At 44.3% G+C, this 14,496-nt stretch overlaps 1 long non-coding RNA gene across 1 annotated transcript in view; it reads left to right on the top strand.

Moving 5' to 3' along the window:
* Positions 1 to 5,797: 5,797 nt before the first annotated feature.
* Positions 5,798 to 14,496, top strand: part of LOC143281581 (uncharacterized) — a 208,508-nt gene continuing 199,809 nt past the window's right edge. Inside the window, exon 1 of the long non-coding RNA XR_013055135.1 lies at positions 5,798 to 7,312. This is a non-coding gene — a long non-coding RNA (uncharacterized LOC143281581). The remainder of the gene's footprint in view (positions 7,313 to 14,496) is intronic.

The following is a 14,496-nucleotide window of genomic DNA, read 5'->3' as shown; positions in this document are numbered from 1 at the left end:
GAAAGAGAGACAGAGAGAAGGAGAAAGAGACACAGGCGTGGGCAGAGAGGGGGAGAGATGGACACACAGACAGACAGTCAGACAGACAAGCAGGCAGTTGGGCAGAGAGATGTGCATGCATGCAAACAAACACACTCGTGCACTCACATACAGCGATAGAGAGACAGAGAGAGCGGGAGGGAGACACAGACACAGGCGTAGATAGAGAGGGGGTTAGATGGACAGAGAGATAGACAGTCAGACAGGCAAGCAGGCACTTGGGCAGAGATCTCAGCTGACTGACAATGGCAAACACAGAGCTAGAGAAACTGAGTGAGAGAGTGAGAAAAGAACAGACAGCGGAGAGAAAAAGAAAGAGAGAAAACCTGTTCTACATCTTTCAGATCTGAACTTAGTGCTTCACAATCTGTTCACTTTAAGTTCTACAGTCTGCCATTCAAGCAGGAAACGAGAATATAAAGAATAAACTCTTGCCTTCCCCCCCCCCCCCTCTCCCTTCACCCCATTGCAAAATAAATGACCTCTGAGAAGATTGGTGCTATGGATGAATGCAATGGTGACATTTTCTTTTGCTTGCAACAAGAAGTAGCAATCATTTCCGTATGGGACTTCTATCACATCAATACACTGAGAATGTTTCCTCTATCAAACACACACACACACACACACACACACACACACACACACACACGGGCGTATGCATGTATGCATGCAAACAAACACATGCACTTACATGCAGAGACAGAAAGAGAAAAAAAAAGACAGTGAGAGAGGGAGACAGAGACACAGGCGCAGATAGAGAGAAGGAGAGAGCTAGATGGACAGAAACATAGACAGACAGGCAGGCAAGCAGGCAGTTGGGCAGACAGATCAGTAGACTGACAAAGACGGACACAGAGCTAGAGAAACCGAGCGAGAGGGGGTGATGGAAAAACCCAGCTCTTCATCTTTCAGAACCCAACTTTGTGCTCCAGCATCAATTCAATGGAAGATCTCCAATTTGCCTGTACTGCTGTTGCATATCTAAATCCATCTCGTCCCCAGAGAGAGGAGACCAGGGAATATGAACTGGCAAACTGACATCATCTGCTGGCCGGCAGACCAGTCAGGCAGAAACGAGAATATAAAGAAAAAGAAGACATGCACCCCCCTCCCCAAAGCCCCTCCCCCCTTCTCCTTCTCACCCTGTTGCAAAACGTGACCTCTGTGGAAAGGATTGATGCTGTGGAAAATTAGAATGGTAACTTTTCGTATTGCTTTCATGTAGAAGAAGAAGAAGAAGAAATGATTTTCGTTTGTGATTTCCATGAAATCAGTACATAGAAAACCTTTCACCTGACACACACACATACAGAGAGAGAGAGAGAGAGAGAGAGAGAGAGAGAGAGAGAGATGCATACAGATACCTCAGATACACACATGTAGGTTGAAAGAGAGAGAGAGAAATACAGAGATACAGAAAGAGATATATAAACAGAGACGTGAAGAGAGATTGAGGGGGCGGGGGGTTGGGGGGGGGGACAGAGAGACAGACAGACAGACATCAAAGCAGGTAAGCAGACAGTCAGACAAACAGATGAGTAAAGTGACAAAAACAGACCTGGCAAAACAGAGTGCGAGAGCATGGTTGGTGGGGGGGATGGAGAAGAAAAACTCTGTTCTTCCATCTTTCAGACCCAAACTGTGTGCTCCATCCTCAATTCCCTGCAAGTTCTCCTGTCCCCTGTACTGCCGCGCATCCCAGTCCAGGGAACACAAACTGGCAGGACGATACCATCTGGTGGACAGCAAACCGGTGGGGCAGAAAACGAGAAGATAAAAACCAAGAAGTCCTGCCTCCCTCCCTCCCTCCCTCCCTTCTCCTTTACTTCAACCTATGGCAAAGCTGTGCCCTCTGAGGGGAACACCAGTTCATATCATGCTGTGGAAAGACTATAGCGATTACCTTCTTTTTTTCGCGATACAAAAAACAAACAAAACAAGAGAGGCAAGGCCTTCAAGACTCACTTGTGATAAATTACGTCCCCTAGCATTAATCAGAGTAATTTCCCTTTTTTTTTACTATCTGCCCCAAAACGTTTGCAAAATAAATAAAAATTCCATGCTTAGCAAAAGAAGTTCCTGTTTGAACAAAAAATGATAATAATGACTCCTCTAGTTGTTGTGTCAGAATAAGAGGTCAAAGTGCCAAGTTTAGAGAATACAAAAAATATAAATATAACAGTAAATGCAGTTTGCATATAATTAAGCTTCTTTTTTAATTTTTTTGTGCCCATCCCAGAGGTGCAATATTGTTTTAAACAAGATGACTGGAAAGAACTGAATTTTTCCTATTTTTATGCCAAATTTGGTGTCAACTGACAAAGTGTTTGCAGAGAAAATGTCAATGTTAAAGTTTACCACGGACACACAGATGCACAGACACACACACACAGACAACCGAACACCGGGTTAAAACATAGACTCACTTTGTTTACACAAGTGAGTCAAAAAGCCCCCTCGTCTCACTTTCAGCAGTTCCTTTTCATGGATTCAGACTGTCGTCTGTGTATCTTCGTCTGTATCTGACGCGATCATTTTGCATGCATGGTGCGTGATTTCATGCATGCATGCACGCGCGCATGTGATTTTTGTGTGTATGTTTGGCTGTGTCCTTGTTCGCTGGTGTGTATGTGTATAAAAGTGCCCATGTGAATAAAATAGACGCATTCTCTCTCTCTCTCAACTTGCATGCATGCATGCATGTGTGTGTGTGTGTGTGTGTGTGTGTGTGTATGTGTGTGTGTGCGTGCGCGTGTATGTGTGTGTGCGCGCGTGTATGTGTGTGTGTGTGATGTGACAAATGTACAGCGATTTTTTTTATCCGTTGAGAAGAAGAAGAAAAAGAAGCCCGCTTTCAGTTCCATCATCCATTCGATGCAAGCCCCCCAATCTCGTCTCCAGATCTATCTCTTTGGGAAAAGGAGACCAGGGAATATGAACTGGCGAACCGATATCATCTGGCGGCCAGCAAACCACTCGGGCAGAAAACAAGAAGATAAAAAGAAGGAAATTCTACCTCTCTAACCGTCCTCACCCCATCGCAAAGCATCCTTCCTGAGAAGCCCGATGCTGTGGAAGATTACAGTGGTGACTTTTTTTTTTTTTTTTTTTTTTTTTTTTTTTTTTTTATTTTTTGGCACGCATGGGGAAAAACACGCGCCTCAGTCCTGAAATTCCTTTTTCATAGCTTCTGTTGTCAGCTGTTGTTGGGTTTTTTGGGGTTTTTTTTCCAGTCCCCTTCGTTGTTTTTGTTTGCTTGTTTCAGTTGCTCATCTGCGCCTGTCAGTATCTCATTCCGTTGGATTGTGAACATGCGCGCGCGCGTGCGTGCGTGTGTGTGTGTGTGTGTGTGTGTGTGTGTGTGTGTGTGTGTGTGTGTGTGTGTGTGCCTGCGTACGTGTATATTTGCATACAAGAGCTGACGTTCATAAATGCATTTCTACGTTCATATATTTTAAACTCTCTCTCCTTTCCAAATATGTCTGTCTGCCTCTCTGTCTTAATCTCGCCCATGCTCCCTCTCTTCCTCCCTCCCTATGGGTCACCCATACTTCCATCTATCTATCTATCTATCCTTCAATCCACACATCTCCCATGTAGATGTCTATCATCTCAATCAAACCTTTTTTATAAGTATGATTATGTCAGAGAGGTTAAGGTGGGCAGAAAAAGTAAATTGTAGTGAGTCATATATTCGAAACAAATATTAATGTTTAAACTACTTACGAACTGCGAAACGTTGTGATATCCACCTATGGATGACCACGATTACAGTCCAGTAAATGTATGTACCAAGCCAGTCCTTGTATCCTGTGGCAGTTTGCCTTCCAGTTAATGGACATGACAAGCCGCCATAAATATCTGAATAACCGAGACTGTCAACACCGGCATCGGGGGACGGGCAGTTGTTATGGGTTAGCCGAGACTAGTACCTTTTCCGGGGCCACTTCATGTGAGCTTATAGGGATCTCGTTTGTGAAGAAACGGAGGATGGGTTTTGAGGTCAGAGTTCAGAACATGGTGATTCTAGTGTGTGTGTATGTGTGTGTGTGTGTGTGTGTGTGTGTGTGTGCTCTCGTTAATACCTTAACCATTTTAATATAATGTCAATTATTAAAGAAAAACAAAACAAACAATATCGACGATAAACAACAACCACCACAAAATAACAACAGCATCTAGAGACATAGATTAATAGGTGGGTACGTAGATAGTCAGAGAATAGGTAGGTAGAAGGGTACACAGTTAAAAAAAGAAAAAAAAAAGAAGCTATCAATGAACCTGCAATCACCGTTATAATTGGTGTCCACTTGATTTTATGTTCCCCCCCCCCCCCCCCCCCCCAAAGAGTATGACGATGATGAATAAATTGACGTTGTTTACGGTAGTGATAAGACGGGGATCACACACACAACATCTAGGGTGTTGATGAACATCAAAAGATTTTTTTTTTTTTTTTTTTTTTTGGGGGGGGGGGGGGGGGGATGCACGGAACAGAAAAAAAAATCTGCACTGAAAAACAAAAACAACATAACTCTTGCAGCGACGCTGCCCCAGTTCGACAAACCTGAAGTGATAACCAATATCTTGGCACTGGAGTGACACTCCCTCCTCCTCCCGTACGCAGGCCTTCTCTGTGGGGTCCAGAGAAGTACAACGATAAGCTTAAATTGGAAGCAAGGACCCCTCTCTCGAGGCGCTATGATAGAGCAACGCTTCGCTCTGCATCAACAGACAGGAAAGAAAGGGTGGGGGGTGGGGGTGGGGGTGGGGGGTTTGTTCGGCGATTAGATTACAACATGGATGTGTCTTCGCTGAGGAATTTCCTCTGTCTGAGAGCGGACTGGAAAACCGCCCTCTGTTGCCAGACATATCACAGGGGAGGGAGGAGGGGTGGGGGGTGGAGGATGTACCCAAGTCAGTTTGGAATTAAAAAAAACAAAAAAATGGGCCTTCTCTTTCACCGACAACAGGCTTCGAAATATTCACTTTCTCCTCTGGCCTTCTGTGATTGGCCCCAGATTCTAAATTTTGATATGTAAGCAAGTCAAGCGAATGATCGCTCTTTTCAAACACTCCGTCAACCTTTTTTTTAAAAAAAACAACAACCCAAAAACAATCACCCTGCTTGCTCATGGTGTCAGTTCGAGTCTGTGCAGTAGCGGCACGTGCCAAACGCTCTGAATTTTTTTGTGGGGGGAGGAGGGGGAGGGAGGCGAGGTAAGAGATATCGCAGCTGGGATTGCTGAGGTGATGTTTTTCGCGGTTCGTTTCCTTCCCCACCCCACCCCTCCCCTCTCCCGCAAGAAAGTGGTTATTTTTATTCTTGACGACAGGTGAAAATGCTAGACCCCCAACGTCTACTGATGAAAGATTTCATTCTCCGAAGGGAGTTTTTTTTTTTTTCCTGACTTGAGTTTGTGATATCTGTATTTTACATGCGCTTGAAGGCAGACAGCTAGGCAGGCAGCCAAACTTTCTCTCACACACACATGAACGCATATGCACGCCTATGACACGCGTTTGCCCCCCCCCACCCCCCCCCCCCCCCCCGTCCGCCCCGCGAAAACACACACACACACACACACATGTGCGCGCGCGCACTCACACACACGCATACGCACACACTTGCGTGCGCACGCGCGTGCGCGCGCTCACGCACACACACACATCACACACAGAATGAAAACTCTCTTTTTACCCACTGGCGCCAGCTAACCTCACGGGAGACACGAAGTGCTCAGCCTCCCGCGGCCTGGCTAAACAGCCAGCACCATTATTCTGCAGCATCAGCGACAGATGCGGCGACAGATTAGGAAGACCATTTCTGGCATAGATGGTGGCAAGCGTAGTCAGGAGAACACGAGTCTTGCGAATCACTTACCGGAAATGACTGGAGGCGACGACCTATCTTTCGACCAAGCACGTTCGGGATATCTCCCTCCTTCTGTCAGTCGTGTCCCGGAAATTTAACGCTCTCAACCATCACGGTGTGATCTTTAGTCACAGAGAAAAGAGGGACCAGCCGCATTGTGTGGGCCAATGGAAATGGAGAAATTAGTCCTGAGCCAATGGAGAAAAGAGCATGCTTCTCCCGAGTGAAGGGTGCAGTTGTTGGAAGAAAGAAGCCTGTCGCAGGTTGCACGGGTTGTTGTACTAGTTATCAGTGTCACGCCTTCTTCGTTGTGTGTGTGGATGCGGCTATCAGCACGCCTATTTGAACAAAGTATGAGTGATGTTACTGCGGTCATTGTGATGGACAACTGGCATTCCGCGCTGCAAACATAAAAACTACAGTGTTGTTTCTTACTTTGGTGATGGTATTTGGTCATTGTGACTTCTGTTTTACGTGTGTTTTTTTTCTTTCAGTCAAAGTGGTTTACTCTTGCGGTGTGCTATCACCACAAGTGACTCAGTATTGTATGTATTCCTCCACGTATCACTATAGTTTTCAGTATCGACGTGACATCGAGATAAAAGTTATCAGTTCACTCCCGAGAGAGTGTATGCTACTGCTGAATTATCCAAATGGTGACTGCGTGTTTCTGTTTGTTGTTGTTTTGTTTTTTGTAAGTTGTAAGTTGTAGTCGCTGTGTTGACATTTTTTTTCTCCATTGCTTTTACCCATCAGTGATAATTATGCATTGTGGTGTGTCAGAGAAGCTGAATGCTGCATAAAAATATCGTAGAAATATTGAAATAACTTTGTAGTGGTCTCCACCCAACGGATGTGCACCAGATGGACTGACTCTGTTTTTGTTTTGCTCGTGTTGTGAAACGTATGCTGTGTACACTCTCGCGTGCTGTGTGACATGCGTTTCGCACGCTCTGATACTCTGTGAACAAATTGTGACATACATACATGCACATCCGAAGAGTTTTCCATCTCCACTTCAGTCTACAGGTTGCCACTCTGGTCATATCAGCCAAGAAGATTACCAGACTGCTTTCAACTGTGGTGTCAATACATCTCAGCCGGATGCCTGTCCTTTAAACTGATTGTCAGTGTCACTCCCGCCAGCCAAGGCTCTTGTACTGTTGTAGCCGCGGCCACAGTTTGCGTGTTGCACGAACTAGCCGTCTTCACTTGAGTGTCGGTATCAAAAGCCTTTCAACAGCTCCGACAGTTGCTGCACGTGCAGTAGTCACCGCAGAGTGACGTTTTCATTGCGTTAGTCTGCACGCCACGGTGTTCATGTGAGGAGATCCTTGTCTGAACTGCTGTGAGCTGCAACTGCATTACCAAGTCAGCCAATCTCTTTCCTGACGGGTAAGTACCGAGCACATTCTCGCTGAACAAAGGGTTTTAGCATGTGATGTATGTCACGGTGCATACAAAAATATGAAAAAAAAGAAAGCTAGTCCTGATGCTGGTAGGAAGTACTCTTTAATAACAAAATTTCAGAAGTAACAACAAAACAACACAAAGAGGTATACAAAGGAGCAAACAAACAAGACAAAGAAATCAGCTACAACAAAAATGAAAGGTGGTAAAAAGTAACACTGCTAAACAGTAAGGAATTCTTGTTTGTGTGTTGTTACATCGCCACATAACTGCACAAAAGGCATTTTGTGGGGGTTTGGGAGGTGTGTGTGTGTGGGGGGGGGGGGGAAGAAAGTGATGACGAAAAGAAAGACACGAACATGGGACATTTAATTTAAATAAGGCTTTAATTCACTCTGTGTAATTCGATCATATGAAACGGATGGCATAACACAACTGTTAAAGGGAAAATCACCCAGAATTGAAAACAAGTCACAGCTTTGCAAGGAAGATTTATTTGCTCAGGTCCCAAGAGGGAACGAACATAATTCATGTCTGTGACTGAGGCGAGAAAAAAAGGACTGTCAGATATGCTGGCTATGGTATTGATTGAATGTGGATGGAGGTCCGGCGTTTGGCTGGTATCCACTGGAATACAGTCATCACGACTGAAATAGAATGGGCAAAGTTATTAGCCAGCATTCCCAATGCTTTAGTATAGGTGTACTCGTTGAGTTGTTTGCACATTGCGCTGTCGGTGCAGAACTGGGTATTAGAATCTGCTTTGTTTAAAGTGTGCTGATTTCTGTAACGTCTGATGAACCTTTCTCTCTGTCTTTGTATGTTTGTCGGTCTCATTCTGTCTGTCTCTGTATCTGTGTCTGTATGTTTGTCTGTATCATTCTGTCTGTCTCTGTATCTGTGTCTGTATGTTTGTCTGTATCATTCTGTCTGTCTCTGTATTTGTGTCTGTATGTTTGTCTGTATCATTCTGTCTGTCTCTGTATCTGTGTCTGTATGTTTGTCGGTCTCATTCTGTCTGTCTCTGTATCTGTGTCTGTATGTTTGTCTGTATCATTCTGTCTGTCTCTGTATCTGTGTCTGTATGTTTGTCGGTCTCATTCTGTCTGTCTCTGTATCTGTGTCTGTATGTTTGTCGGTCTCATTCTGTCTGTCTCTGTCTCTCTGTCTTCCCCTCCATCTCTTTGTCAACCTGCCTGTCTTGTCTTTTACTTTGTTGTTGTTTTGTCTCGCTTTTCTGTCTGTCTCTCTCTGTCTGTCTCTCTCTGTCTCTGTCTCAGTCTCTCTCTCTCTCTCTTTCCTCTTTTCTCTATCTCTCTGTCTGTTTTACGTTAGCTGTCATGTTTTGTCTACAAAGCAATAAATGTGAGGATGCAATCTACAAAAAAAATGTAAATATGCCCATTCCCATGTTGTGGACAGAGTGTCATCACTCATGTTATGGTCCAGCAGTTTGACATTGAAATAACTTTTGAGCTTGAGTTTGTCTCTGTCTGTCTGTTCGTCTGTCTGTCGACCGGCCGGTCGCTCTCTCTCTCTCCTCTCTCTCTCTCTCCCCTGTCTGTCTGCCTGTCTGTCTGTCAGTCACTGCCTGTGTGTCTGTATCTCTCTCTCTCTCTCTCTCTCTCTCTCTCTCTCTTTACCTCGCCCCCCCCCCCTCCCCCCCCCCCCCCCCTTTCTCCGTTTCTCTCACTCTCATCATTTGCATCAGTGTTTCAGAGATGAAGACAGCACAAAACTGATACAGGAGTAACAAACAAACAAACAAATCAATATGACGAAAGCCAGATGTAGGGGAGAGCGAGCGAGCGAAAGAGAGAGAGAGAGGGGAGCAGGATTTGCTAATCTCTAATCGATGGTCCATGTAATTTTTTCAGCCCCATTAATCACTTCCATCGCTTTGAATTTCTGTGAATATTCCCTTTGAAAAAATGAAGACGGCGAGAAATGAATAAACTACCCCCTCCATTGAATTACAAAACCAGAAAGGGTTAAGCCCCATTTGACGCAGTACTTCTCAACATGCTTTCACTATTCCGGAAACAGTGAATCACTAGGCTGACGAAGGAATGTCCGGTTCAAAATGTGTGAAGCTTAGGAATCAAATTAATTAAAGATCAGCTATGTAAAAGAAAAAAAATGCTGACAGCAAATTCAGTCAAAACAAAACAAACAAAAAAATTCATAATATCATCTTATTGCAGCATTTGCATTTAGCATCAGTCATGCAAAGCACTTAGCTTAATGAAATGTAGACACGTTTCATTTTGTGTTCAAAGTAGCCGGCTCGAGAAGGAAGGTTTTAATTCCACAGAAACCTAAAATAAACGTTACAATTTTGAAAGGGAAAGGGTATCCAGAGACCAAAAGAAACTGCGTGTTTCTGCGAGGAAAGAAAGCAACTGTGAGGAAAAAAAAAATGTTGGGACATACTGACTGATGGAGAGACATTTTGGCTTACCTTATATCACGTCGAAGGAGGATGGAAAAGATGGATTGGCAATAAGTCAAACAAAGTGCGCCGGGTGTGACTGTAGCTGATGGGACTGTCAAGACAATGATTTATGTTAATGACTTGGCTAAATACGTACAAAGCAGGATGCAAGGACTGAACTTCACATAAGTTTTTTTTTTTTTTTCGTTCTTGTTTTGTACTCTGAGCTGCCAACGACTGAGTGCGGGTGACTCATAATGGAGATATTTCGCGTTCGGTTGGGTCTTAGACATATTTTTTTGCATTTAACTCTCTCTCTCTCTCTCTCTCTCTCTCTCTCTCTCTCTCTCTGTTTCTTTTCTTTTTTTGAAAAAAAGCCAGGTTAAACATATTTCCATTGCAAAAACAGTTCATATTCACAAAGCGTTACTTATGTACAAAGTGCACAGTAACTTGGCACCACAATGTCTAAATGTGCTTACCCGAGCCTCATGCCGATACGGCTCGAACAAGTACATTAAATTTTACCATGCACCCGCATTAATATGTTCAAAACAAGTTTTGCATTTTCAGGTGCATCCCAATGGAACTCACACACCCTCTACGCATACAAACGAGCAGTTCCCTTCCTACTTTCAAGTCAGATCTCCATAAATATCTTCAATCCTTCCAGCCACAGTTGACTCAGATATAGAAACGATCGTTGCCAGTAACAATGAGGGCATTTATACTTATTGGATCCATTGTTATTGTTTCTCCTTGTTCTTGTTTGCTCTCATTCGTATTCTGTGCTATTTCCTTTACATTTACTTTTTGTTTTCTTGTTTGCATTTATTTCATTCTCTTGCAGTTTGTGTATATGCATGAATATATTCATTTCATTCCATCATGGTGGTGACAATAGCTGTAGTATAAGTGATATTGGTGATGGTAGTAGTCATTTTAGTATCAATTATAACTGTCTACGTGGATTTGATGATAACAACAATGTGGCTTTAGTCATCCGGTTGTCGATACTGATGACATATTTCTCTCCCCTCCCCCTCTCTATCTCCCTCTCTTATCCATCTGTCAATCTGTGTGTGTGTTTGTGTGTGTGTGTGTGTGTGTGTGTGTGTGTGTGTGTGTGTGTGTGTGTGTGTGTGTGTGTGTGTGTGTGTGTGTGTGTGTGTGTGCTCTTTATCATATTCCTTCTGCAGGACTTCTTTCCGTTTTTTTCTTTCTTTCTCCTCTTTCCATTAAATGTATATGTGTTATTGTAATTGATGTAGATTAGCAATGACAGATTGGAAGAATGGGCCATGCCTAAAATCTTAATCCTTGAATAAAAAACGTTTTGAGTTCTGAGGTCACACACACAAACACACACACGCGCGCGCACACACACACACACACGCACACACACACACACACACACACACACACACACACACACACACACACACACACACACACACTCACTCTCTCTCTCTCTCTCCCTCTCACACACACTCTCTCACACACACACACACACACACACACACACATACACACACACGCGCGCGCGCGCGCGCGCTCCCACGCTCCTCAATATGTAGCCATACTAGCTTTCGATAGCGGAATTCCTAACCGGAAACAGTACGGAAACCCCTGCCCAGTTAGGAGGAGTTGCTCTTTTCTTAAAATGTGGAATGCTTCTATTCAGTTTGCAGGCAGGAGCAAGTTGCAAGGTCTTCTCCATAGAGAAAGAAACAGCTGCCGCACATACATGATAACCTCCCTTTGGGGGAGGTAGAGAGGGAGCGAACGCGAGAGAGAGAGGGGGGGTATACTCGTACTACTCATTGTGGAGTCATTCACTCACATATTTTTTTCCCTTTCGCGAAATCAGAATTTTAAGGTTGAAAGTAAAACCACGACATACTTCACCTCCTCCCTCTTCTTGTTCTCTATTTGGTTTCGTTTTTTTTTTCTTCTTTGAAATCGAAGACATTGCATCCTGTGTTTATTCCAAATTCCAAATTTTGTTATTGATTATCCTTCATATCCCATAGAATCCTGGCTTATGGTAAGGCTTATAGTTTATATCTTACTTTTACGATGTATTTCACTCCCCTTGTGATTTTATTGTCTTCCGCGCTCAATTGGGAACACTACTAAAATGTAACTGATGACTCTGGATTGCTTGCATTGCCGTCATAACCAACAAATCCGCAGGGTTAGAAAATGCTGCCACAAAGAAAGATCAGGCATGCCCAAAAGCCTACTTCAAGAACAATCAAATCACCCCCGATTGCTACTGTTTTCGAAGGTTTCAAACCACCATTTCACTCTCACATTGTCATCCTTTCCACTCTCACCTTTTTTCTTTTTTTTTTAACATGTTCACTTAAAGTCATTTTGATGACAGAAAATGTATATTTACATGCGTTTGGTTACCTCCACATCTTATATACGTATGATAAAACATGCTAATGCAGGAGATCCGAAGGACAGAAAAAAAAAAAAAGCTGGGAGGCAACGAACGATACATGAGGATGGACCTGGCAGGGAGTCTGTAGCAAGGTAGTGAAGCCGCAGCACTTTGGTCTTGGGCCGACGTGTCGAGCAGCGTGCATCAGTACCAGACCAGAATGGATACCCACTCCGACCGACGTGGCAGTGATGAGTCATTTATGGACCTTATAGACCAGAGCATCGTACTCAGCTGAGCAAGCACCTAACTGCGATCTATTAAGATCAAGCTCTGGACCGGGAGATGTGTCTGTTGAAAGCTGATTGGCATATCTTTCCCGTGCTTCTTCCAATCTCTGCAATCAACGTACGAGTCAGTCGCTCGGAAGGCGCTGCTGTGGTGACGGTGAGAGGCTACTGTTTTTTCTCAACCTTCTTACAGGAATCTTAAGGATGTGGACACAGAGTCTTTCTGAAGTGCACCATCGGCTCAAATTTGAGGGAACATCCCCCCCCCCCCCCCCCCATACACCCCATTTTCCTGTGGTAGAATGCTACATAACCCTTTTTCTTTTAGTATTTGTTAGTTCACCAAACGCAGAATTATCCAGTGCGGATTGAAACTAAGCACTTGAAGTACAGTAGACTTTTCCTTTTCTCTTCTTGATAATGAGGATGTGGGCCATTGTTACAGCTATGGACAATAGTTTCATAAGGATGTGCCTCAAAGTTAAGGTTGCGGATGCCCTTTTGAATGTCTCAATGTGTTGTAACGCCTTTTTTTGTTATTGGTGTGTGTCCATCGAGATCGATGATGACCATCGTTGTCATCCAGCTGGGGGATGGGGGGAGGGTGGTGGTGGGGTGGGGGGGAGGATGCTCATGAATCTATCTGTGAATGCGCAGATGGCTGAATAGTCCAATCTGCGCACGAAATGTTCGCTGACAGTTGGGGCAGACAAAGACAGGCATACCATTGTCAGGGAACTTGTTTGCCCGTGACTTTCTGGCCTGCCTCTTCTGAACAGCTGCAGCAGTCCTGTTGGCCTCGCACAACTTGGCGCCTTTGTGCACAGCAGCACGCCATTTGTCACGGTCCACTGCAGATTCCTCCCAGGAGTCAGGGTTGATATCAAACGCTTTCAGAGAGACTTTCAGAGTATCTCTGAAGCGCTTCTTCTGACCTCCGTGTGATCTCTTCCCTTGTTGCAGCTCGCCATAGAAGAGCCTTTTGGGCAGCCGATGGTCTGGCATGCGCGCCACGTGTCCAGCCCAGCGAAGCTGGGACTGCATCAGGATGGTGAAGATGCTGGGAAGGGTGGCTTTTGCGAGCACCTCTGTGTCTGGGGTCTTGTCTTGCCACTTGATGTTCAGTAGCTTCCTGAGGCATGTTGTGTGGAAGTGGTTCAGCTTCTTGGCATGTCGTTGGTACACTGTCCAAGTTTCGCAGGCGTACAGTAGTGTGGGGAGAACTACTGCTCTGTAGACCTTTAGTTTGGTCTCAAGACTAATGCCTCTTCTTTTTTGTTATTGCTTGTCAATGGTTGACAGCAAAAGTTACTCCATTCTGATGGCTGATTGGTTGGTTGTTTTGTCACTTTTTTTCATTCGTTCATCGTTTTTTGGTTTTGTTTTTTGGGGAGTTTTTTTTGTTTGTTTGTTTTTGTTTTTTTGTTTGGTTTGGGGTTTTTTTGTGTGTGTGTGTGCCACTTCCGTCCTTCATTGCCTTTTTTCTTGTTTCCTGTTTTGTCTTACTTTATTTCCTTTGATGAGTATAGGGCAGTTTCCTTCCCTCGTTCATTTCCCAGAGCATCCGTTTTCTCCGCTATGAAATCTTACTCCAGATTCTTAATTAGCTGGCTTCTGCACTGCACACGATACGTCATTCCATCTTGTGCAGCTGTTTGACTCTCTGTAGACCTTCTGCAAAGGGACGAGTGGACATGGAAAGAAGATACATCTTTACTGTCGATGTTTGTTTTCTTTCTTTCTTTCTTTCTCTCTCTCTTTTTCTTTCTTTCTACTCTTTCTTCTTTCTCTTCTTTCTTTCTTCCGTGTTCTAACCCTCACTGTTTCAGCGTGCTCGCTCCTGCCTTCCTCCCTTCCTTCTTTTCTTCCTTCCTTCCTTTCTTTCTCCTTTTTCTACCGTCTTTCCATAATCCATCTGTTCCCTTTTCCCAACTTTGGGAATGTTACCGTCAAATGTTTCGGTCAGCTTTCCAACGGCACCAGGCATGCTGCTCCATCCCCCTTGCAGTTGTCCTAATGCTTACAGCAGGAGTCCCAATGATTGGGAGCGACG

The sequence above is a fragment of the Babylonia areolata genome, chromosome 1 (genome assembly GCF_041734735.1).
Source record: "Babylonia areolata isolate BAREFJ2019XMU chromosome 1, ASM4173473v1, whole genome shotgun sequence".
In the NCBI taxonomy this organism is placed as follows: domain Eukaryota; kingdom Metazoa; phylum Mollusca; class Gastropoda; order Neogastropoda; family Buccinidae; genus Babylonia; species Babylonia areolata.
Note: the sequence above shows the minus strand (reverse complement) of the source record. Positions and strands in the feature narration are given on the sequence as shown.